We start from the raw sequence: 23862 nt of genomic DNA, 5'->3' as shown, positions 1-23862 counted from the left end.
AAGCAGGACACAAGATTTTTAAACTGCTGCAGATTTTATCCTGAATTTTGAACTGCTTAGCCAGGAGAGTGGAAGTTTCTATAAGTGCATATTTCAAAACAGCCTGAAGATTTTCATGCATCATATGTAGTCTTTACATTTTTGAGACCATTAGGTAGCTCTTGAGAGAAGATGAATAGAAATTTTCACCAGGATTTCCTCATATATAGATATATATATATATATATATAAAAAAAAAAAAAAAGAGAGAGAGAGAAAATTATTACATTTTTCCTCTGATGTAAATCATAGCTACTTGAATTTCAGTGAAATTGCTCTAGTTCTACAAAAGGGAATCACAGAATCACTGAATGACCCGGGTTGAAAGGGACCTCAAGGATAGTGAAGTTCCAACCCCTCCTCCTGGCAGGGCCACCAAACTCCCATGTTTACTAGATCAGGTTGCCCAGGGCCCCATCCAACCTGGCCCATGAACACCTCCAGGGAAGGAGCATCCACAACATCCCTGGGCAGCCTGTTCCAGGACCTCACCACAATTGTCCAGTGGCTTATTCATCTGTTAGCCAATGTGCATGTTATTCACATATTAGCTATTTATTGTAAAGTCTGGAAGACTAAACTCCAATTAATATTGATTGGCAGATGTGTGTTCTTACAAGCCAGAAGATTAAAAAACACTAACTTTTAACTGTATTGCTTTTGTGAAAAGAAGAAGGTGAAGTGTGCTCTCTGACTTTTCGTGTTTGTTTGTTTGTTTGTTTCTGTGACTTTCATATTCCTATTTAGTTTTCCCATTTTATATTGGGTTAGGGAAGAGCAACTGATGTGACAGGTAGGATGTACTTGCTTGAAAGTAAAAAGAATGAACATATATTTTTCAGCCAATATACATTTTAAAATAGCTCCAAAGCCTCTGAGCCTGTGAAATACTTTCAAAGATTTTGAGCATAATCACTTGGAACAGAAATTATTTCCTGCTCTTTCTCCAAGTTGGATTTGCCCGGAAAATTTTCTATGAAGATCTTGAAACCTAATCAATACAAATAGCTAGGACTCCCTCCCTTTTCAGTTTGCTACCCTTTACTGCCTTTCTGTAGAAACTTTCTCAAAGCTCTGAGTGCTCAATATTGCTGGAATTCTCATCCATAATAGGTTTTGGGTGATCTGCAGTGTTGCTGTAGATTTTCAGAAATCAATTGTTTTCTTTATGATTTACAGTTTTATGGATTTGCCAGCTTTCATCCTTGATGCCTTCTACTGATTGATATCCTACTTGAATTAAGATAACTCCATCCAGCATGAGGTAATTCCACCCTTCAGTGAATACTTTGTCAGTTCTGCTTTAAATAAGACCAACAAAAAAACCTACAATTTCTTGTGGTAAGGACACAGCTCTTACATGGTATTTTTTGGTCATTTCAATGTTCCACATTGCTAATCTATAATAATGATAACAATAATGTTTGCACATCTACAAACATTTCAATTTATTCATAGATAGATGCTACTGTCCACAAAGAAAACTTTAATGAACTCAGTTTGTTTATTCCTTGCTATCAAACCTCATGTCAGTCTCATTTGAAAGTTAAAAATATTCTTTCAATTTAGAGAGAACATCTATAAAATAAATATGAGTTGTAGAATTCCCTTCTAAAGGTAATTCTAAGGGACTCTTCTAAAAGAATCAATAGTTTGAGACCTACAAAACAGTGTATAATTTAACATGATATAGATCTTGAATATAAAATTAACTGTACATATACATGTGGAAATATTTCTTGTATTAACTATTTCATAGATAAGTTGAACCAATAGATTTACTATTAGTATATATATTAAAACAAACTAAAAATTGCTCTTTTACATGTATAATGACAATCTCAACCAAGTTACGGCTAGATTATTTTACAGTTTCCTTCAAGTCATTTGGTGGCCAGCCTTTCTGCTTTCTTGAGAAAGGCAGTGTTGTGTGCTTGAAGTATTTTTGTAGTTTATTAAATTGATATCAAATATGTAATATCCTGAAGACCAACCTTCTAAAGTACAGCTTACAATGTATTAGTGAAAGCTTTAGTTGCATCTATGCATGTATAAGTAATACGTAAATTAGGCAATTTAGTCTCTACTGTATACCAGGTTTTTTTTGTGTTTTTTTTTTTTTTTTTTTTTTAAGGAACATTAAGTAGCTTTATATTTCTGCCTGAAATAGACACAAAAATACAAACAATGCAAAATCATAATTTATTATAACATCTTGAGGTATCATTATTTGAACATTTAAGGCAGTAAGAAATTGACAGTAAGAGACTACTTTTCCTGTCCTTCCAATTACCTTAAAGTACAGTACTTGAATAGAATTCCCAGAGGTTTGAGAGTTTTTTTGGAACGGTTAAAATTACTTTGAAATACCTCCTTGCATGGTGCTGTGAATTAGTGTGAATTCCATAAATAGACTGACTTATTTATTTATTTATTTACTGCATGTAAATGTAATGTAATGCACTTGCTGCTTATTTCATAGTTTGGACTGTTCATGAAAGGGAGGACGGCTAAATTCCTTCTGATAGGCATAGTGATCTTGAGTAGACTTTGAAGGTTATTCATTTGTAGTCTGAACTTATTTGAATGGAAGCAGAAAATATGGGAGAGACAACCTTCCAGTTTCTTGTTCAGAGTGGTGCAAGCCAATGAGACCTGTAGTACACTTGCCAGTTTCTGCTTACATGATAGCTAAATGTTTGAGCAGCTCTTCTAGATATTTACAGACTCTTGTGTGTATATTTACTTCTCTTTCATCTAGTCAGAATTTCCCTTGCTGCAACTTATGGCCATTACATCATGTCATTTCACTGTGCACTAAACAGACTTTGGCTTAACATCCTCTATAACCCTCCAGGAGATAGCTGAAATTGGCAGCTGGGGCCCTTTCTTATCTTTTCTGCATGCCGAACAAATTGATGTTTCCTACACCATCTGCCCCAGCCTCTTGACCAGGCTAGTGGCTCTCCACTTGACTTAACCTGGTTTGGCAATCTCTCTTTTGTACCAAGGAGCTAATACTTAACATAGTACAGCCTCATGAATACATTCTGGAAAGGAATATTCACTTCTATTTAACTCTATAGAATTAGAGAGAATTTGCTGTTTTGTGTGGAAATGTCCTCTCTTTCTTCTCAGCAGATCTGTTTCATCTTGATCTAACAAAACTGAATTTCTGGATGTAACTTTCAAGTAGCTTCCCTCAATTTTTAAGTAAAGGTTTGTCAAATCCCATAAAATATGAGGCTGTTCCTTGTTGCATGCAGTACACTTCTGGTATTTGCTTCTCAGGTATGACTGCACATTTTTCAGATGTTATTTGATGTTCTTAAATAAAACTAGAAAATATGTCTTCTCCACTTGGCGTATTCTAGTTAATCTTGATTCTTGTAATTATATCTCTGAGGCCATTCATTATAAAATAGATGTAATATATAATTCTGAGGCAATTTCATATCAAACAAACACAAATTCCTGGGGGGGGGCGAAGCATATATAGAAACAAAAAAATAAAATTACACATGAAACAAACAAACAAACATTTCCACACATAAACATGCAGTTAGTGTAGTCTACTTTAGTAAGTGCTGTCTACAGTTAAACAACTTAGAAAGCAAATGCAGTTCTGAGAGAAATAACTGAGGTGTATATCTAATTGTGAAAAATCAAATGGAAAATTAAGAAAAATGAATGTGAGTGATCTGTTTGTGATCCAGGAAGAGTTTCATAAATGAAATTTAATTCTCTATTTATAATTCAGGAAAACATCTCTATTTATTCTATTCATTTTTCACAACTTCTTGCACTTAGCAGAAATACTGTTGGCCAAGTCTGAGCCCTTTTGTGTTGAAAACTGTAGACACAGACTCTTTCTTTAGGAGCACCAATTCCTGATGTTTTATAACTAGATTTTCCACTATTATAATTCCTGTGGGTCCTGAGATTTCACTTAACACCTGAACTCATAAATGCAGGAACATGCACTGTGTAGGGAACTGAACTGGCTTTTCCTGAAGTGTCTCTAGAACTCTTTCTTCTACTCTTTTCTTTTAGTTCTTACCCTTATAAGATGCTTTTATGTGCTGTTTCTGTATCTCTACTTAAGAGTGGATCACACACAAGAAATATGAGATATTATATGAGAATTACATACCCTATTCAATGTCATGTACTTTTTTGTACTTGTGTGGTGGTGGTGGAGTTGGTGGACTGCTACCTCTTGACCTCTACCTTAAAAGTACTGCATAGCTGATGTATGATTTTTTGCTTAAGAACTGAAGTGGGAGAGGTGTGAACAACTTTTGTGGTTTGGTATGATTTGAAACTGTTTCAGTTTAGAAAAAGGGGAAAATATGTTTTGTTTGTGTTTTTATTTGTTTGCAAGGAGAATTCAGAACTGAGAACAAAGCCTTTGAGGTGGACGGGGTTTTTTGTGCTCCTCCTCTGCTTTTTTCTTGTCTGTATAATTGCTATTTAGAAAAACAGTCAGATCCATCACTGCTTTCCATCCAGCCACCATTAAAAACAAGAGCTTCACAGATTATGCAAATATTAGAGATAACCTCAGAAATTTTCACTCTGTATTTTAAAATTAGAAAAAAAAATCCTCAATTTTGCTTGTTTTGTTTTGAATCCCTTGCATTTGACTATTGTGATGAAATTGCTTGGCAGATTGAGTTTTTAGAAACTTACTGGAATTCAACCAACTGGGATATTTTTTTAAGGGTGGCCTTCAACAGATGTTTTTTCACCTCTTATCTACAGGTAGAACCTGATAGCAGGTATTAGACTGTCAGCACATCTCTAAATTTACTTTGATGCAGGCTGGCAGAAGCAATAGGTACTGCAAAACTAATCTTTCCAATAACATATGTCTCTTGAAAGAGACAGGACTGTATGTATTAAAAATAGCTCGATTGAAGGGAAAAATATATTGACTAGGATTTTCTTATCTGATATTTACTTTTATCTACAGGCAGTCTTCCCTCTTCCTCTCTTCTCTAGTCCCACAAGGAATAAAATGAGGCCTGTGCTCCTGGTAGATCTACTTATATATATATATTTAATATTTCTATTTTATTATTTTTATTTCATTATTTTATTATTAATAAATTAATAAATTAATTATTTTATTATTTTATTATTAATAGTGTAAATACAGTCTTTTGAAAAAGGAAGAAAAGCTCTGGTTTTGCTCTCCTCTTTCAGTTTTTCAGATGAAAAAGTGAGCTACACTTATTTTCAAACAATTAAACTTCCACCTCTCAATGAACTCATGTCCACCTTAGAAATAATACAGTGAATAGTTCTATAAAACAAATACTTGACTGCACATGTTCCTTTAGTAACCCTATAAAATATGTAATTTGGCTGCCAAATACTGTCATACTCATTGACTTCTTCTTGCTCATGAATAAAAATCCATTTTACATTGTATTTTTGAACAGGAGAGCCTTGTGTCTGTATGTGGAGGGAAAGGATTTCGTGGATCAGAGATTTTATTTTAGCACCAAGACAAAAAACAATTTATTGCGAATTAAACTTTTAACAGAACATTTAACTGATAAATAAGTAAATTAATAAAAGATTAATTAAAATTTAATTATGGAGTAAGTGCAATTTTAAATTATAGGGAGTACAGCACATTATTGAGTTTAGGAGTAATTCATTCTGTTATATTTTGGTTTTGTATTAGCCAAACTTTTAAGCAAGATACTGCTGTATGACTGTTTCATGCCTTTTAGAAATGTTTCAGGTTTCTTATCCATCCAGATGCCTGAACTCTCTGAAGAGGAAAGCATCTGTCTACTTCTCAGCATCTCTGGTACATCCACGTTCTGGGCTGTTAGAAAACTGGGGATCATCTGCAGTAGGCAAACAGTTGCACAGTCTTCCCTGCAGCTCTGCCTGTGTACCTCAGAATTCATCAAGGCCACTTATATTTCTTTTGTTTGTCAGATGGCTCTCCCTTGCTGCAGACAGGCCCTCATCTGTACAGTTGAAATTTCCTTTTCCATCAAAGCAGAAAAAATGCTAGTTAACATAAAACTGGCACTTCCTTTTTCTTTTTTAGTGCAAGTGTCTGTCTGACACAGACGCTGACTATTACTTAAAAACTTTAGGAGGTAAAATTATGGAGATAAGATTGTTTCTTCAAAGCAGATTGCTTTTCCAAACTAGGAACAAAACTCAGAGAAAAAGTTTTAGTGTGCATTTTCTTCTTTCTATATCCCTATTTTCTAGAATGAGATAAAAAAAATATGTAAGAGCATTATTCATGCTTCAGAGGAAGTCTGACTGAAAGCTGAGAATAAAAGCCAACCCATTCCTCAAGCACTGGCATTTGAGCATAGTTTTCTTAAAATGTCACCTTTTTATTGCAATCAGCATAAGTGTCAGTGTGTTATTCCAGTAGCCTACATAACTCTGACCACCATTTACCTTCATTGGAATTGGAAGGAATGCAAATTTATGGGGTCAAAACCAGAACAAGCAATTTGGAACTCTTTTCTGACCTTACTCAGCTGGAAAAGGAACAATTTATTATATTAGCTTTGGAGCGAATATCTGTGTATGTGTAATTGTTTAGTTTATCTTTGTGGTTGTGTAAAGCTAAAGTTAATAGCAAGCTAGGTCTGAAACTCCAGTTTCACCCATGTGTTAGCTCAGTATCCAGAAATGACTCAGGAAAAGCAGTTGAGGAAGGGTGCAGCACTGCTATGTCCTCACATTGCCCTTTGCCAACCCATCGTGGGGAGCAGCCAACGGTGGGGTCCTACCAGCAGCTGATGACCTGTCCCGTGATGGAGAGATGCTGAGATGATCTGATCCTGCATGTGCTGGCTGATATTTTGAGAGAATTTCAAGCCGAAGTTGAGCTCAGGCAACATGGGTTGCTTTGCTCAGGATCAGGCTATAATCACAACTCCTCCATCTTATCTCACCTGCTCAGAGTAACAACCTGGCATAAATCTTAGCAGACTCAAGAAGGTGAGAAACTACTTGTCATCAGTGTGTTCTCAGCTGTCAGAAGAGCAGGCTGGTTTAAGCTGGAATTGCTGCAATGTCATGTATTACATTCTGCTTTTTGCCACACAAGAACCTGTCCCAGTGCAGTCCTGACAGCTGTACAGTACTGAATGCTATGCTCTCCAAGAGGAAGCCCAGGTTGGATCAGAGGGACATGGAGAACTTTAGTAGGTGGCCAGTGCTAATTGATTGTATCATGTCTGTTTAGGGGATGAAAGAATGCAAAAAATATTTTTTTCCTGGAAATGGGGAGGGGAGAAGAGCAATCATGGCTGGAACATCAGAGATTGTATCCCTGGGTCCTGGGAAAGAGAATACAAAGAAACTTAATTCAAAAGGGTACGGGTTTTACCACTCCTGGCTGCAACATATGTGGTTTGTGGAAAATGGGAGAACTAGAAAACAGGACAAGGTCAGTAGTGTGTTGTGATGATTTTGTATACATAATCTATCTTAGCAATACTGTTCAATGGTATACAATACTGTGAATGTCTAGGGATGGTGAGTTCTTGAGTCCTTTATCCTCTGAATAATATGGTTTAAGACGAAGCTTGAAAGTTGAGTGCCTTCACTGAAAACTTCATGGAGAGTATTTATGTACAGCCTGTGAATGAAACAGAGGTAGACAGGGATTTTTCAGCCAAAGGAATCATGGCATGGGTACCTGCAGGCATGTTGTTTAGCTGGGATGTTTGTACATGCTTAACTCAGAGGAGAGATAAGGAATAGGCCTCACCACTTCAGTGTATATTTAGGATATTACAAAATAGTAATTGAGTTTGTAAAATATTAGAAAGTTTCAAATATATTTGCTGTTATTAAACTAATACAAAAAATCAGGTCAAGATTTAACAGCACTAAAATACTTAAAATTGAGTTGTATGTTCAGCTAGCTATCTATTTCAATATGTAGGTTAAATACTTTGTTGCTCTCTTGCATCCTTTATTAAAATTATATTTTTCATTAATGAATCCAGTTGGGGTTCAGTCTATCAGGCAATGTGCCACAGATACACTGTCAACTTCCTTGCTAATTTGTTCCTCACAGTAACAAAAGCCAGATATAATACAGGGGCATGTTTGTAATGCCATGTAATGGTGTAGGGAAAAATTCTCATATTCAGGTTTTTTTTTGTTTTTTTTTTTTAAATAAAGTTAGTCATCTTTATTTGTTTTTGACCCTCAAACCTTATTAATTTCTGATATTCACAGTTTGTTATCTGTCTCCTCAGAAAGCAGGTACTGGTGTTTGCACAAAGTCCTTCTGCCCTCATTACTTACACTACACCAAAAATCTAGTTCTGCTTTTCTCCCCCCTCCTCTCCCTTCACAGTTCTTTAGAGCATGAAAAAGGAACACTTTAATAGACATTTTTTTGGCTCAATTGATGCAGCTGTGTATTATTAGCCTACTGTAACTCTCAAAATTTTATGAGGCTTCACAGAGTAGCTGAACTGAACATAGGTTTTATGTTCCGTACCTAACAGATCATGCAAGTTTCTGTCACTATCAGTTAGGACATGCTTGATCAAGTTCAGTCAGTCCACAAGTGATGAGATGTTTTTTCTTCACTGTCTGATACATCTTAACATCAGTAAGTGGATTATTAAGGGGTCTAGTGCAGAGTTTCAAAATACAGTTACTGTTACCAACGCTTAATCTAGTTAATTAGGTGCCAAAATTATGTTTTCATAAATTCACTTACATCTCAGAGGCTTTTTCAGGTGAATGTCTATGCCTACACATGCCTATCACAAAGCAGTGAATTATTTGGGAGACTGTAGTAATAGAATCTTATCCCCCTTGGAAATCTTTTTATCAACAAAATTATGGTAATTTGAACAGTATTTGGAAAGGGGTTTTTCACTGCAACTGCTTACATTTTCCTGCAGTTTTAACTTATGCTGCTGACAATAATGAACATATAAAGTAACTAAGGGCAATAGAAAAAATCTTCCAGTCTTTCTGCACTGTGTGTTTGTGAAAGTCATATGTCAGTTTTCCTACAATGAGCATTGTAGAATCCCCATGATTGGTTTGAGTCTAGCAAGGAAATGACTTGAAGTTACTCATGGAGTCTGGAGTAAATATATTTGCACACAAGAACTGCCATGCTTTATATCTACATTGTCATTTCCATCTGCTTTCCACCAAATATACCATTGTTCCTAATGCTGATGCATCTGCTAACATCTGAGAATCATCATGACATTTTAAAATTGAAATGCTGGCATCTTCCCTTTTATTATTAAAAAATACATTTTGCTTATAATTTAAACTAATTTGATTGTGAACTTAAAAAGAATTGCTACAAAATAAATTTATATGAGTCAGCACACAAGAAAAGTGTTGAATAAAAACATCCAATACTGACATAAGTTCTATTCAGAATAAGAACTGTTAGGTTATACATTAATGCATTTCCATGGTAAACATTAGTTTAAAAAAATGTATTTAGTATAAAAATAAGTATTCTTACAATGAGTGTTTTAAGTAAAGCATGCTACAGAAATCATGTGATGGACTTATTTGTAAAAATGAAGCTAAGATTTGTGAAAGTAGTGCTCAATATTGATGTATTGAAGAGGAGGCTGTTAATTTGTTTTGTAACAAATATACAGTGTTTATTCCACTGTTGCTACCATGAGCAGAGCATAGTGTCAGAAAGGTGGATTCACATGTGCTTGTTCCAACTTCACAGTCTCTCACCGCTCCCAAAGCAGCAGAAGCAGTGATGTTCAGTCTCCTCTTTTATTTAAGTTTTCTTTTCCTTAAAGTTTCAATCCTCAGAAAGGGCAGAGGGATATCACTGGAACATAGAAAGAGGGACCATAAAGCTTGTAAGTGAGCTTACAGTTGAGTTTTTAAGAAGGAATATTAGGCAAATCAAATAGGTCTTTTGTATGGGAAACTGTTGATCACAGCTTGAACCTCTGATTGACCACCTGAGGCAAGCAATGAGGAAGCTGTGGGAGCACAGGTAGGCTCCACTCCTCTTAGATCCCATTTAAAGGCTGGCTGCCAGTGAGGAAGGATTTCTTTCTCTGGAGATTGTTGTTGTTTGTTTTTGTTGGTTTTTTTTTTGAATTTACTGGATGCTTTCATCATTGGTGAGCATTTCTGTGTATTATAAATTATCTTTCCATCACAACAATCTTTCTTAATGAAACATCTGTTTAAACCTCTTTTTACCTATTGATTTTTCAACTGTACAGGTTTTTTTGGTGTTGTTTTGTTTTTTTTTTCTCCATGAATATTTCCATTTCTATTTTGTGTTTTATGGATTTTTTTCTGATTCTTAGTTATATTACACGGGCACTGGCTTTCTGAGTGATAGTTAAAAAGGGGACAAAATTACCCATCTGAGTTAACTGCAAGTTTTAGCAAACTATTGTTCTGTCTCTCCTGCTTTCTTTTCCCTAGCTAGGACTTAATACTTTATTCCTTGCTCCTGCTTCATTGAAAAGAAATAATTCTCTTTTAACAGAAATTAGGAAACTGACCCATAAGGAATAATGGGTCATAAACTGCTAGTTACTGTTTGGTCTCCAAAATGCTCAGCAAGCATCAATATCTGTCAGTGGGTAGAGTGCCATTTTTTCCATGTGGAGCAATTCAGTGACACACCTTTGCTTCATACACACTCCCATATTAGATTCCTTTTATCAAACTGACCTTCTGCTGCCATCTGTCACAGGGCAACAAAATCTAGTGGAATATTGTCAGGCAAGTTCAGCTTGTACTGCCAAACCCAATCCTCCATCATGGATAATCATCATAAAATAAGAGGCATTACTTTTGGAGCAACTAGCAATATGTTAGTTAGTATGAGTAGCTTTGCCTTGTTACTTACTTATATGCCTATTATTAATAAAACATACAAAAAGGAAAAAAAAATACATTTTCATCTTGTTTAGTCATGTAACAGTAGAATAGCAAGGAACATATTTAAAATAGTTTGATCAAAAGTAGAGTTTTTTTTGGTTTTTTTTGTTTTTTTGTTTTTAGTCCAGAGCTGATTTGATATTAAAATTCAGAATAAGTGACCTTCCCAAATATGTCAGATAACAGAAGGACTGAAAGCAGAATTGTGTCTTGAATATCTGGCTACTTGCACGTCAGTGGCAAACTACCTAAGGCAACTTTGTTGGGGGAAAAAAGAAACCTTAATACCCTTCAGCACTCATACCAAGGTACCTTCTGTCACATCCATTTACGTAAAATAAAATATCCCGTGAGCCTCAGGAAACCTTCAAGGTATGAAACTTTGTTATCCTGTCCTATGTATTACCGCTGAGGGAAGTAAGAACAAGTAGTTGAGGTATCTTAGTGAATAACATGACTTCCCTTGTTTGCCTACAAAATGAATTGACAAAACATATTTAACTTTGAGAACTACACAGCAATGACGCAGTAAAGGCTGCCCAGGGAGGTGGTGGAGTCTCCTTCTCTGGAGATATTCAAGACCCACCTGGACGCCTACCTGTGTGACGTGGTGTAGGGAGCCTGCTTTGGCAGGGGGGTTGGACTCTGATCTCTAGAGGTCCCTTCCAACCATACAATTCTGTGATTCTGTGAAATGCAATTTGAAAATTAATTTCATCTAGAAAATTGTATATTTTCTGGACATTTTCATCAAGACTACAAAAGGAAATAATCTTAAAAATTCTTTCATAACTTCAGTGTAATTTTTAAAATAATATTTTAATAAAAATTTTGTAGTAATAAATTATGTTTCTTAGAAGGTTACATTAACAACTTTACACATAAATGATAATCTCATCTTCCAGATAAGTAGTTTAATAGATAGCTTCCTTATTAATAACAAAGTGATACAATCAAATGAGGGGTAATTTCTATTATCTTTATAAATAGATAAGAAGTATATAGATGTGAAAAAAGCATTGATGTGGAAAATGTTAAAATAACAAATCTTATTAGAAGAAGGAATTTAGAAATAACTTGCCAGGAGGGTAATGACCTCAATTAAGTTTTATGTGAAATTATAATTGGCGTTTTTAATAAAGGAATGCTGTTGCAAATTGCCTATTTGATATTGCAATATTATGGTACATCTTATTTCCTCTGGCTTGTATTTATATTAACTAAAAATCTTTGAGATAATCAAGCAAGATTCATAAGTTTTTGGAGTCTGCTCAGGTATGTTTAAATCAGCTTTCAATTGGAGGAAAAAAAGAGTAAGTGGGGTAGTTGTCACAAAGTGATCCTTTCATTGTATTGACTAAAAAGCTGTTGATATTTGACAGGTTGTTAGTCAAAAGAGTCAGAATATTACTTTTTTTAAGATATTGAGACAAACTGGCAGATTTGATTGAGGTAGGTGTAAAAATGTTTAAGAAACTTCTAAAAATGACTTCAATTTCAGAATATATGTATATAATGAAAATGTTTTCAGTTTCCATTCTATTTATATGCTAACTTCTAAACACAGTTGTCTCGCTCCAATTTGTAGGAGGGAGGCAAGGTTCTTTTGTGTATATACCCGGCGTGAGATTAAGAAGCAACGGTTCAAATGTTGGTCCAACCAGTTTATTAAAGTCCTAGCTGTTTTTAGGGAGATGGGGAAGGGAAGGTAGGCGATAGGGAAAGTAGGAAATATAAGCAAGGAGTCTTTGCAGAGAGCAAAAGAGATAGTCACCACCGTGGGTCCAGCGAGGTACACAGTAGGTCCGTTGATCTCAGGAACTCGTCTGATCACCGCGGGGGATGGGAGACAGCCAGGGAGCTCCGCAGCAAGCCGGTCCCGGGGGTTCTTCTGACAAAGTTTTCCCCTCAGGGAATTCTCCGTCAAAGGTGTCTTTGGGAGTTTGTCTCCAAAGTCCCCAGTTTAGTGAGGGCCTTTTATCCCCCGTTTCGGTGGGAATTTTCCTCTTCGAAGTCTGAGAATTGCAGCTCAGCATTTTTGGGGGGGAAATACCAAACTTCTGAACAAACAGGCAAACACTTCTTGAAAGGTGATTTACAAAAAGCTTTTGTGACATTCCTGGCCACAGATGAGCCAGCAAGGAAGGAAGAGGGGGTCTCTGTTGCCAGACAGAACTGTTATCACCTTCTGCAGTGGTCCGCTCCTTCGAACAGCACCCCTGAGAAAGACTGCTCTTCCTGTTTCTGTTTACCCTTGCAATTGTAAGCAGAAACACTATGGCACATTGACACCCACCATCCGCCCTCCAGGATACTTATCAGTTGTCAGTCAGAGTCTTATCATCAGGAAGGCCTCATGAAGCAAGCTTTGAGACAACAAAAGAAAACCAGTTCAGTCTTTCACAACAGTTTAACATGGTAACTCTGAATGAGTTCTGCTGTTGAGACTTATGTTGAGTTTTGGAAGTGTTGCCTATGGAGTCCTCCAAAATATGTCTCAGTGCAATTTTTTCAACTATTTATTTTTGTATTATTGTGTTAAAATTCAGTCTAAATGCACTGAATGCTACTAGGCCAGTACATATTTTAATTCTGAGGAAAGTATTGCCAAGAGAAAAGTCATCCTAAATGGTCTCTCATTGTATAATATTTCTCCTTTGTTTACCTAAAATAGATGCAGAAGGGTTGCAGTTGCAACAAAAGATAGCAAGGGAATATTGGCTCTGAGTGACATAGCTAAAAATAAACTGTAATACTTAGTGAATTATCTAATGGAAATACTAAGCGAAAGGAAGTTGTGTCTGTAGCATTTGCAAATAAGCAGCTGCTGCCATTCACAATCTACCCCAATTACCTCCTGTTAATCTGGCACATTTTTAAAATGAAATACTGTGCATAATTCTTCATGGTTCAAAAATTGTAGACTTTTCTTCAGGTTCACCAAGAAAAGTCAGTATTACAAGTGACCTGTGTAATTGGATGTGAGTTATTTTAGAAACAGATTTCCACAGAGAAAATGAAAACTGATATCACGGGGAATCCTCAGCATTTCTTACAATTCTAAGCCAATATATAAATGTAAAGACAGGTAATTTTGATATTGTTGGAAAAGAGATGACTGTTCTTTTATAGTAAGATTATCATTTACACATTATCATATTTATGTATATAGATGCATACACACTCATGGGATATACTGTAATCTATGAAATAAATTCTGCTGTAGTTATGAAGAAAAAATGTTTTATGGATGAGAGTAGACTACTGCATCATCAAAGCACATTTCAGCAGTCCTTTCTTGTAAAGAGCTGCTTAAACTACTTGACAAATTTGGTGAGATGTGAACATTTAAACCCAGAAAAGGCAACCTAGAAATCCTATGCTACACTTAGCTGTGAAGATGACTAAATTGATTTTGTGTCTACATTTTTGGAAAGCAGAGTTCTTAATTTCTTTAAACTGAGGAACCTTGCTCTCCATGAGACCAGTAATTAGTTCTCACAAAGCCCAATTTTAATCCAACCTAGAGTGACCTTATAAAGTCATGGGGAAATCAGTTGTAAAAGGGAGGAATATTCAGATTCTGGAAGAACTGAGGCAAGATTTTGTAGCACTGTGGTTGTTCTGAATTTGGAAAAAACAAACAAACAAACAAACAAAACAAAACGAACAAAAAAAAACCAAACAACCCTACCTGTTGATGTTAGCCACCATAGGAGACTTACCAGTATTTTTTAGAGCAATGCATGTTGCTTTAACAATTCTGACTTCCCCAAAGAATCCTGACAGAGGCTGCTGTAACTTGAAATATCTCAAACATCTGAATGGTACCAAAAGACACTTCAAATTAAGAAAAGTCCAATAACTGAAGGGTGGAAATGTAACTTAAGGGTCAACTTATTGTGTCATCATTACCAAATTTCACTTAGAATTTCCAGATTGTCTGGGCTCTTTTTCTGCCTTCTACAAGAAGAGTAATATAATTGCACCTCTATTTGCATTAGAATAATCTAATTTCCAAGTAGCTAAAGACCACAGTCTAAGTATTGTATCATAATAGCATAATATGATTATCTCTTAGAAAAACATTGTAACAAAGACGTTGCTACACTTCTAAAACAAATTTAATTATTTCAAAATAAATAAACCTCACGCATAAAGTCTTAAACTATTGGCCTTTTCTGTACTACCTACTTGTAGTCTGTGAAACCGCAAGCAGTTGCCTGTAGAATTTATTGCATATCATTGCAGTGTAGACATTTTGTTACAAAGCTATAATGAGAAATACTGAATCAACCAAAGAAGTCCTGAATGCTGAACAGCTTCTGAAAAACCACCTCACTATGAAATGCTAAAGAAGAAATGATTGTTATGGCATACTTCTTTGCCAATAATATAATATAGAAATCAATACCTAGGAAGCAACTTCTAAATAAAGACTTCAAGATAGTATAGAATTAATCAAACCATAACAAATATGTTTTTCTGAGACACTGTTTCTATTAAGTTTTTAACTAAAGTCTGTAGATGAGTTTCTATGTTATGTTTTTCTTGTTCTTTCTGATGCGTGCTTAGGAATTGTTGTGGTTTAACCCAGCAGGTAGCTAAACACCACTTAGCCTCTCATTCAGCCACAGTGAGTGAGCTCACCCAGTAGGATGGGAGAGAATATTGGAGGGGGGGGGAGGGGAGAAAGAAAGTAGAAATCACATGTTGAGATAAAAACTATTTACTGAAACAGAAAAAGTGATGCACAGTGCAATTGCATTGCACCTACCAGTTGATAATCAACCAGTCAGCCCCCCAGCCAGCTCCCTTCAGTTTTGTATTTTTTCTTTTTTCTGCTCCTAAAGTTCACATTGCATGGAAGGTCTCTTTGGCTGGTTTAGGTCAGATGTTCTGGTTCTGTCCCCTCCCTTCCTTACATCCCCCCCACCCTCCTTTCTGGATAGTATGAGAAGATAAAAACTGGAGAAGTGTTTGGCTCTGTACATCACTGTGCAGCAACAACTAAAATATTGCTGTGTTTTCAACTTTGAATTTCTCTGAAACCCAAAATGCAGCTTCATACCAGACACTATGGAAAAAAAAAATAAAACCCAACATCTTTGTCCCAGCTGATACCAGGATGGTAATTAAGTTTGAGACTTTTTTTAGAAGTTCTTTTTAGTTGCTGTTTACTCAGTTGATGCTTTATTTATTTTTCTACTTACTAAGTAACCCTGGAAGTAGGATATACACAACTTAATTACTACTGCCTTATATACACAATAGCTAGCTGGGACTAACAAGCCTACAGGCTAAGCATTACTGTGCTCACCAAACTTATGTGAGACCTCATGTTTAAGTTTACACAGACTCATCTTTATTTGTCGCGAAATTGCTGTCTTGCAGATCTTTCAATTTGCTTTAGGACTTCATCAGTCTTTTTCTCCTTCAGTCTTTGAGCAGCTGTGCCCATCTCAACAACCCTGAGTGTAACATTACCTTTCTTACATTTCATATCTGCTTTTTGTAGACTTTCTTAAAATTCTACCCAGTTGCACAGTTTTCTCTGAGACAATGTAATGCAGCTGGACTCCATCAGTGTAACTTTAGATCAGTTAGATGGTGGAACCTCTTGAGGAGGGGCTAGAGTGAAACTTTTAAGTAATCCTTCATTTTGGAGAAAATAAGGGGGGGAAAGATACCTGTCTTGAAGAAAAGCCACAAACTCCACATTTTGTGTTATATTGGTCTTCAGACTTCCTTCACATCATCTTAGAACTTCAGTTTATGTTAAGTTAAACACACTGTTATTTTCTAGTGCAATTTGATTTTCTGTTCATTGAGTCTTTTGCAAAAATCTGTCTTGTCTTTGTCACTTTTATAATCCTGGCCAGTACACACTGAAGTTGTTCATCCATCACAGTCAAAAGCTATCTTCATGAATCACATCTTGGTGCCAGTGATAATCGCTTATTTTGTAGGAGACAAGAAATTGGATTGGCAGAATTTTCACTAACAATTTATCGTCTGAAAATCTGGATCATTCTCATCATGTTATAGAGTATGTTCCAAAACATATAGGTTCTTTAGACAATAATTATTTCTTTTCATAAATAAATTGGAAAAGATTTTCCTTTCAGACATGTATTAACATTAAAATAGCAAACTAGTCTCTGGAACATTATGTACAGTATCCATACATTCAAGGATAAGCCTACATGTACAACTGTTTATAATATAATGATTTATAATTTCATTAGATTTAGATGACTTGGTGAAGAGTAACAAAATCATGCCAGACATAACATTGAATTTGTGTTGAAAGTAGTCCCAGGTTTCAGCAGGGCAGAGATGAGTGAGGAGAGTTGATTAGTTATGCTGTATTATGATACAAACCTATAAAAAATTCATTTGTAATATTGCTGTTTATATTCCAATAAAATCTAAAAGGTTCACATTAAGATCATCGCCCCCCAGTGCTAAACCTTGAACAATCAGAGAATAATAATCAGTGTTTACTAAAGAAGCTCTCAGTCCAAACAGATGAAAGTACATGAGGGAAAAGATTTAAATAACTTCCATAATTAGGATGATTGCTGAAGTATATTTCATGCCATTTCATTCATCTATGATTCTATGTAAGAGAAGAGTAAATTTGAAACAGGTAAAGGAACATATCAACTTCTCCTGCCCCATGTGAATGTGTCATTGGGCTGCTCCTTAACTACTTCCCTACTCCTGAAATTTTTAAGTTGTGGCCTGAGATCTGCCTCTTGATTCTCAGAGAAATTGATGTTAGTGAATCAGCAGGGATAGAACAGAGGTATTTAAGTATACCTGATTATATTACTTGTCCTTAAAGCCTGATGTCATTGTCATTTGATCTGATGATGGATTCCTACTGATTTCTATGAAGTCATATCAGTGCCTAAAAATAGAAACTTGCACTAGCAATTCTTTGTTTCTCGTACTGTGTCCTAGTTTTTCCAGGGTCACTTAAAAGAATGACATAGTATTTACTTTTTGCCCTTTACTTTTTACACTGTCTAGTTATTAAGGCAACTCACAGGGATGAGATTTATTTATGCTTATGCTCGTACTTCACTTATAACTTTTAGGAGCTGGAAGTGAGAGCATCATTTCCTTTCATCTTCTTTTCTGAAGAGATGTAAGAAAATGTATTTATTTTTACTTGAACTGATGATGCATGAATTAAGTCTATCCATTCTGCTGAAAGATGATTCTTAATAATCCATCATATTGAATGTTACCTACCATTTACATCTTGTTTCACTTTCAGTGTTATATGCAAACAAATTCCAGAAAATTGTATTTTTCATTCTGTAACATTTTACATGGCTATTTTAAAATATCTAAGGAAGGGAAAATAGGAAGTAGAGAATGAAAATTAGTTTACCTTTGAACCTATGGATATCAAGACCTTTTTTCAGGGCCTATGGAGATAGGGATTTTTTATTATTATTCTGTAACTGGTGAGGAGATATCAGGAAATTGATCACATTCCAGAGATTCACACATAATAGTGTTTTACTGCTTATTCCACAGCAATTTTCAGATTCTCTTCTCTCCCTCCTAAAAGATAAAAAAATATATTGTTTGTTTTTTATAGTAGTGATGTTTAGAAAAGTTTCACAACTTAATTGGCAGAAGATGCTGACTTATACAGAAACATACACATATTTCTTCTTCTCAAATGTTGGTATAAAACTGTGGACTTGAATGGAACTGCTCACTTAAAATGGTGTTCTGATACATTGGTGAGGACCATAGCACTGTTTTTATTTCTGCTGTGCTCTGAAGCTGAGCTTAAATTTAGAAAAGGGAGAAGTCTTTTTTTTTGGTCAAATCAGAAGCAGCAAAAACATGGCAAATGACTGCCATAGTGATTCTTTAAATTGCTGCATATTAAATTGACATTCACTGCTAGAATCCATGCCTGTGTCTGCTGAGGTACTGAATGAAATGTTTGAACAGAAGTAACAATAAGTGAGCTGAAGTTAAGATACTTTATTTGAAGATATTGAAAAGTTCAGATATATTTTTTCAAATATTATTGTATCATTTGACTATGGTGTATTCCAAGTGTATTGGTAAAAAAATTAATGTATTCTATAGTATTGGATAATAAGCTTCACATCTGCAATCCAGTTAACTTTTTCATATACAATTGTTCTGAGTAAAAATGTTCAATTCATAAGAATTTGTGTACTTGAATATAGCACCAGTGAAGAAATTTCTGCCTTGCAATCCACACATACTTTTACAGAAGCTTGCAATTTTGAGTCAGATTTTGTTATGTAGAGTTTTCTCTTTTCAAATTCTTTCTTTAAGCTAGATGAGTAGATGCCATTTTCTCTGCTCTCATCATAGTTTTCAGCATGTTAGTGCTACAGGCAAGATTTTATATGTATTGCAGCCACACTTAAAATAAGTGTCATTTCTTTGGATATCCTGAAAGATCCATGAATGTTAAACTGATTCATAAAACATAAATATATACATACAGATGCATGAAATAGCACTTGCATGTTTTTCATTACTGCATTCTGTGATATTAACCAGTTGTATTGGTTTATGTAGTGTCATAAAACTACTGAACTGTGAGACACATGAAAAACAGTTTTAAAATGAGAGAGAATAATGCTTTAAGCTATATCTGGATGTAGACCTGGAGACCCATCAATAACCTGCTGTAAAATGAAATTATGCACACATTTGTATACACAGTATTTATTGGAACGAGTTTCTAGATGAGAGAAAAATGGATAGATCTTATCAATCTGATCTTCAACAAAGCATTTAGTGCTGTGACACATCATAATGCAAGTGTCTGCTGACATAAAATTAACATAGAAGTTAGAATAACTGTAATACAGCTAAAAATTTGAGCAAAATAAAGGGCAAAACAACACAGATGACTCCTGAGCATCCTGCAATGAAGAGTGTTTAACCAGTTTCTAAGATTGAGACAGCCGATCACTGTTTCCATGGAGGATTGTGGCACTGAGGTAAAAGCAAGATAGTAACATTTGGTAATAGCCCAATGTCCAGATCCAGACAGTATATGTTGGGGAACTACATCATCTGCAACTGTGTAGACACAGCAGCAGTGAGTCTGTAGGATTATCTAATAATACAGGGCATGGAGGCATGTTTACAAAACATTTGTATTTATTACAGAGTATCACAAATTGATGAATATGAATTAAAGGATGAATATGTGTATGTATTAAAATCTAATACAGATATATTCTTGCTTCTAGGTAATAACTGATATTAAGGGTATAGCATGAATTAGCAGTAACAGCAATTAGATACAGTAGACAGCAATTTGAGGTAAGGAAACCATCAATACAGCAGCAGATATGGTTAGAGAGTAATTAGAGGTTCAGCATACTTAGCTGTAATATTATGACAGTGAGTTGACTTTGAATAACAGTAATGTAACAGCAAACATCACAGATATTCCTATTAAGACTACTATACTCATCATAGCTATATATGAAGGAAAGAGTACACAACCACACATCTCAAATTGAGAGGGAGACCAACCAACTGTCATCCCAGGGGTCTAACATCAGTCCCAGAAGGGGACGATATAAAGAACTGAGTCTTATTCTGGTGAACCATGTCACAGTGTGCGGAGCACTGCAGAGTGGAGGAGTCAGCATCATACTGGCACAGTTAATTCAGTGTTCTAGCAAAGGTTTAACCTACTTCAAGTAACTGAAAGAAAGTGAAAGAAAGGAGCATATACAGCACAAGATGCTTTCAAGAAGCTCAATTTGGATAAAAATATTAGTGAGATTAAGAGGGTGTAGGTACACCACCACAGGTAACCAAATGCCAACTGTTATGTTATCCTACTACTCTTCTGAGATAGTCAACAAATGACAGTGTATTTTCTTCAAATAAAGCTTACTACTTTCGCAGGCAATAAATTGTTCTTTAGTTTCTTGTTTTGCCTTTATCAAGGCAATTTTCACAGTGCCACTCAGCCATACTTCAAGGATATCCTTTGTTGACAGGCTAAGTTCCCAGGCATGCAGACAGGTTCTGTCAGCATTCAGAAGACATCTTGTGTAGGAACACAAGGTTATCTGTGTAACTTCTGTCACCCAGATTTGAGAATCTTCCTTGTTAAGGATGAGGTTCAACATGACATACAGGGATACCTGAATGATTTTAAACTGCATTTGTTCTGACAGGATAAGGAGAAAATGGTTTCAAAAAAAAAAACAAAAAAAGAAACACAGGTTGCCCAGAGGGGCAGTGGGTGCCTCATCCCTGCAGATATACACAAGATCAGGCTGGAACAGGGCACACTGGGCACCTGATGGAGCTGTAGGTGTCTTTGTTTATTGCATTGGAGTCAGATCAGATAGCATTTAAAGTTCACTTCAAACTCAGATCATTCTATGATTCTATGCAAAGAGCATTGAATTTGGGGATACTTAGTAGTATTCTACAGTTTTGCATACCCAGAAAAGAATTACTGCAGGTAAGTATTGAACAGATGCATACAATAGAAAACAAACCATATTTTAAGCATATTTAAGGCATAAAGGCCTCCTTGTGGAGAAAACTTCCAGTTGCAACAGATATGAGGGGCTGAACTAGTATTTCAACAGAGGATGTGGAAACATCTTCAGCAACTCCTAAGATGCGTTTTGGTATCAGAGTTGTCTGATCAGATATTTTGCACTGCTCATTCCCACACTACAGCCACACCTTATCTAACTAGTAAGGTCATATTGCAAATAGGTTTTCTTTCTCACCTGCAATTAGAGAATGCTGTTTATATCTAATACATTCATCCCTGATTCTCGGATTACTGACTAATAATCATTCCAAGCAAGATTGTCAAGAGTATTCTGATAAAGAACTAAATATATGCAAGTTACAGCTTGATTACAAGCTACAGTGAGACTGGAAGACTGATTTACAATTGCAGGAAATGGACCTTATGAATATATGCTGTGAGAAAATCCCAAGTGAGCTGGAAACTAGGCTTGTTACTGAAAGTGGTAGGGAGTATAGTGACTGAGTAGGCAGGGCTCTCAAGCAGCAACAGTTTAGATCAAAAGTGAATGCCCTCATGTTCTCAAGAATGAAAAAGGATTATATAAGCCAAAATACAACAACGCATGCATGCTGCTTTCAGAATGAAGCAGTGTGATGGCATGCTGCACTAACTAATTGAGCCAGTGAGAACTGAAGGATCTGTGCCACACTAGAGTAGCATATTCATGCTCTGTAGAACAACAGAAAAGACACACTTCATTCTGATGCCAGCTTCCATCACCTTGTTACATTTTCAAAACAGCACTTTCGTACTTCCTCGCATGGGACAGCTCTCCTTTAAGATATCCACACTACAGTTTACTTGTCAATAAATTAGACAGCTGAAGCACAGACTAAAATAATGCATATCAACAGTTTCTTACTGCTTCCTCATACTTAATAGTCTGCCTTTACCCTTATGCTTTGCCTTGTCATATAAAAAGAGTAACATAACTCAACCAGGTATTTTTGCCCCATACTGGTCTATGCTCTTGGCAAAAATAGTGTTCTGTTTCACAATTTACAAGGAAAGTGCATGCTACTGGGTAAAAGGCATTCGTAACCAGGCAGCTTAAACAAAAGCTTTTGATGTTTTATTCTAAATCAGCTCTTCAGTTTAATACCTTTTTTTTCCCCATAGAATGTGGCAAAGTGCAGAATGCCGAACATTCATTCATAAATTCCTCTGTAGTTGACCATAAAAAGACTATTGGTAAGAATTAAGTCAGACAAAAACCAGATGATCATTCACTTACAATTTCGTTATTTCTCCTTCTTTTCTATTTGTCCTTTCCATTTCCTTAACTTGTTATAAATAGGAATAAACCTAATCTTACTCTACTGTTTTGAGCAACATATAGAAGAAACAGGTATCTAAAAAAATATACATTTGATGCTGTAAATACTGGAATCTCCATAGCATCCAGTTACCTTGGAGTCTCCTATCATCATGAGATCTAGAGAGACATATCTGTGCTCTGTGATAAAAATTTACAGTGTTTAGTTTCTTCATCTTAAAGTGTTAATATATGTTTGTCTTTTTTTTTTCTTGCCCCAAACAAATTCAGAGTAGGAATTATTTTAGGTACTTGTCAATATAATATGCAACAGTTTATTTTTTATTCACTTCTTTAGCTTTTCTGAGAATAAAATTGGCTCCTCTCCAAAGGACTGCACTTTGGGGATGAAAAGGAACGAAAGTGATGAAAGTGATGAAAGGCATCACTTAAGCCTCATCTAAGATTTAAAACAAATGCCTTAAATAGGATTTTAGATGAGTCATAATTACTATACAAGCTTTCTGCACATAAGTGAATGTGATTTACCTGCATATTTTACTCAGAATGTAATTACTTGCCAATCTATAACTACTCAGTTCTGCTGGATCTATTTTTAGAATTAAATCATTATGTATCTGCCTCTTCCCACCACAGAGAGGACCTGTCCTGTGTTCTCCAGGGCTCTTGCAGAAGATCTGCAAAGACAAGTTTTCCATAAGACATAATTTAGAATAACTGAGGTGATTTTATACATAAACTGTTCCTTGAGAAATCCTGAAAGCAAGAATTTTGATTACTTAGTCATGCCACTAGGTTAAGTTTCTTTAATGAAAGCTTTTTTAGGAATCGGCATGTCAGAATCATGCAGCAGTCAAAACCTTCTGCTACAAAGTGATCCATTCTTGCCCTCACCTGGAGATTTTTGGTTGTTTTTCCTTTTTGAGTACTTGAGGAATAACTTCATTCAGAATTTATAAAACCAATACAGTTTTCTAGTTACTGTATGCATTATTTGATCTAATTACATTTTAACTAATTTTTCTTTCATCTTCAGTGC

At 35.5% G+C, this 23862-nt stretch overlaps 1 long non-coding RNA gene across 1 annotated transcript in view; it reads left to right on the top strand.

Moving 5' to 3' along the window:
• Nucleotides 1-23862, top strand: part of LOC146761055 (uncharacterized) — a 370373-nt gene that overhangs the window by 279134 nt on the left and 67377 nt on the right. Inside the window, exon 4 of the long non-coding RNA XR_014945321.1 lies at nt 1219-1303. This is a non-coding gene — a long non-coding RNA (uncharacterized LOC146761055). The remainder of the gene's footprint in view (nt 1-1218; nt 1304-23862) is intronic.

This window comes from Coturnix japonica, chromosome 4 (genome assembly GCF_054131305.1).
Source record: "Coturnix japonica strain WE chromosome 4, WE-NBRP24, whole genome shotgun sequence".
Lineage (NCBI taxonomy): Eukaryota > Metazoa > Chordata > Aves > Galliformes > Phasianidae > Coturnix > Coturnix japonica.
The sequence above is the reverse complement of the archived record's forward strand: the minus strand, read 5'-3'. Positions and strand labels throughout refer to the sequence as shown.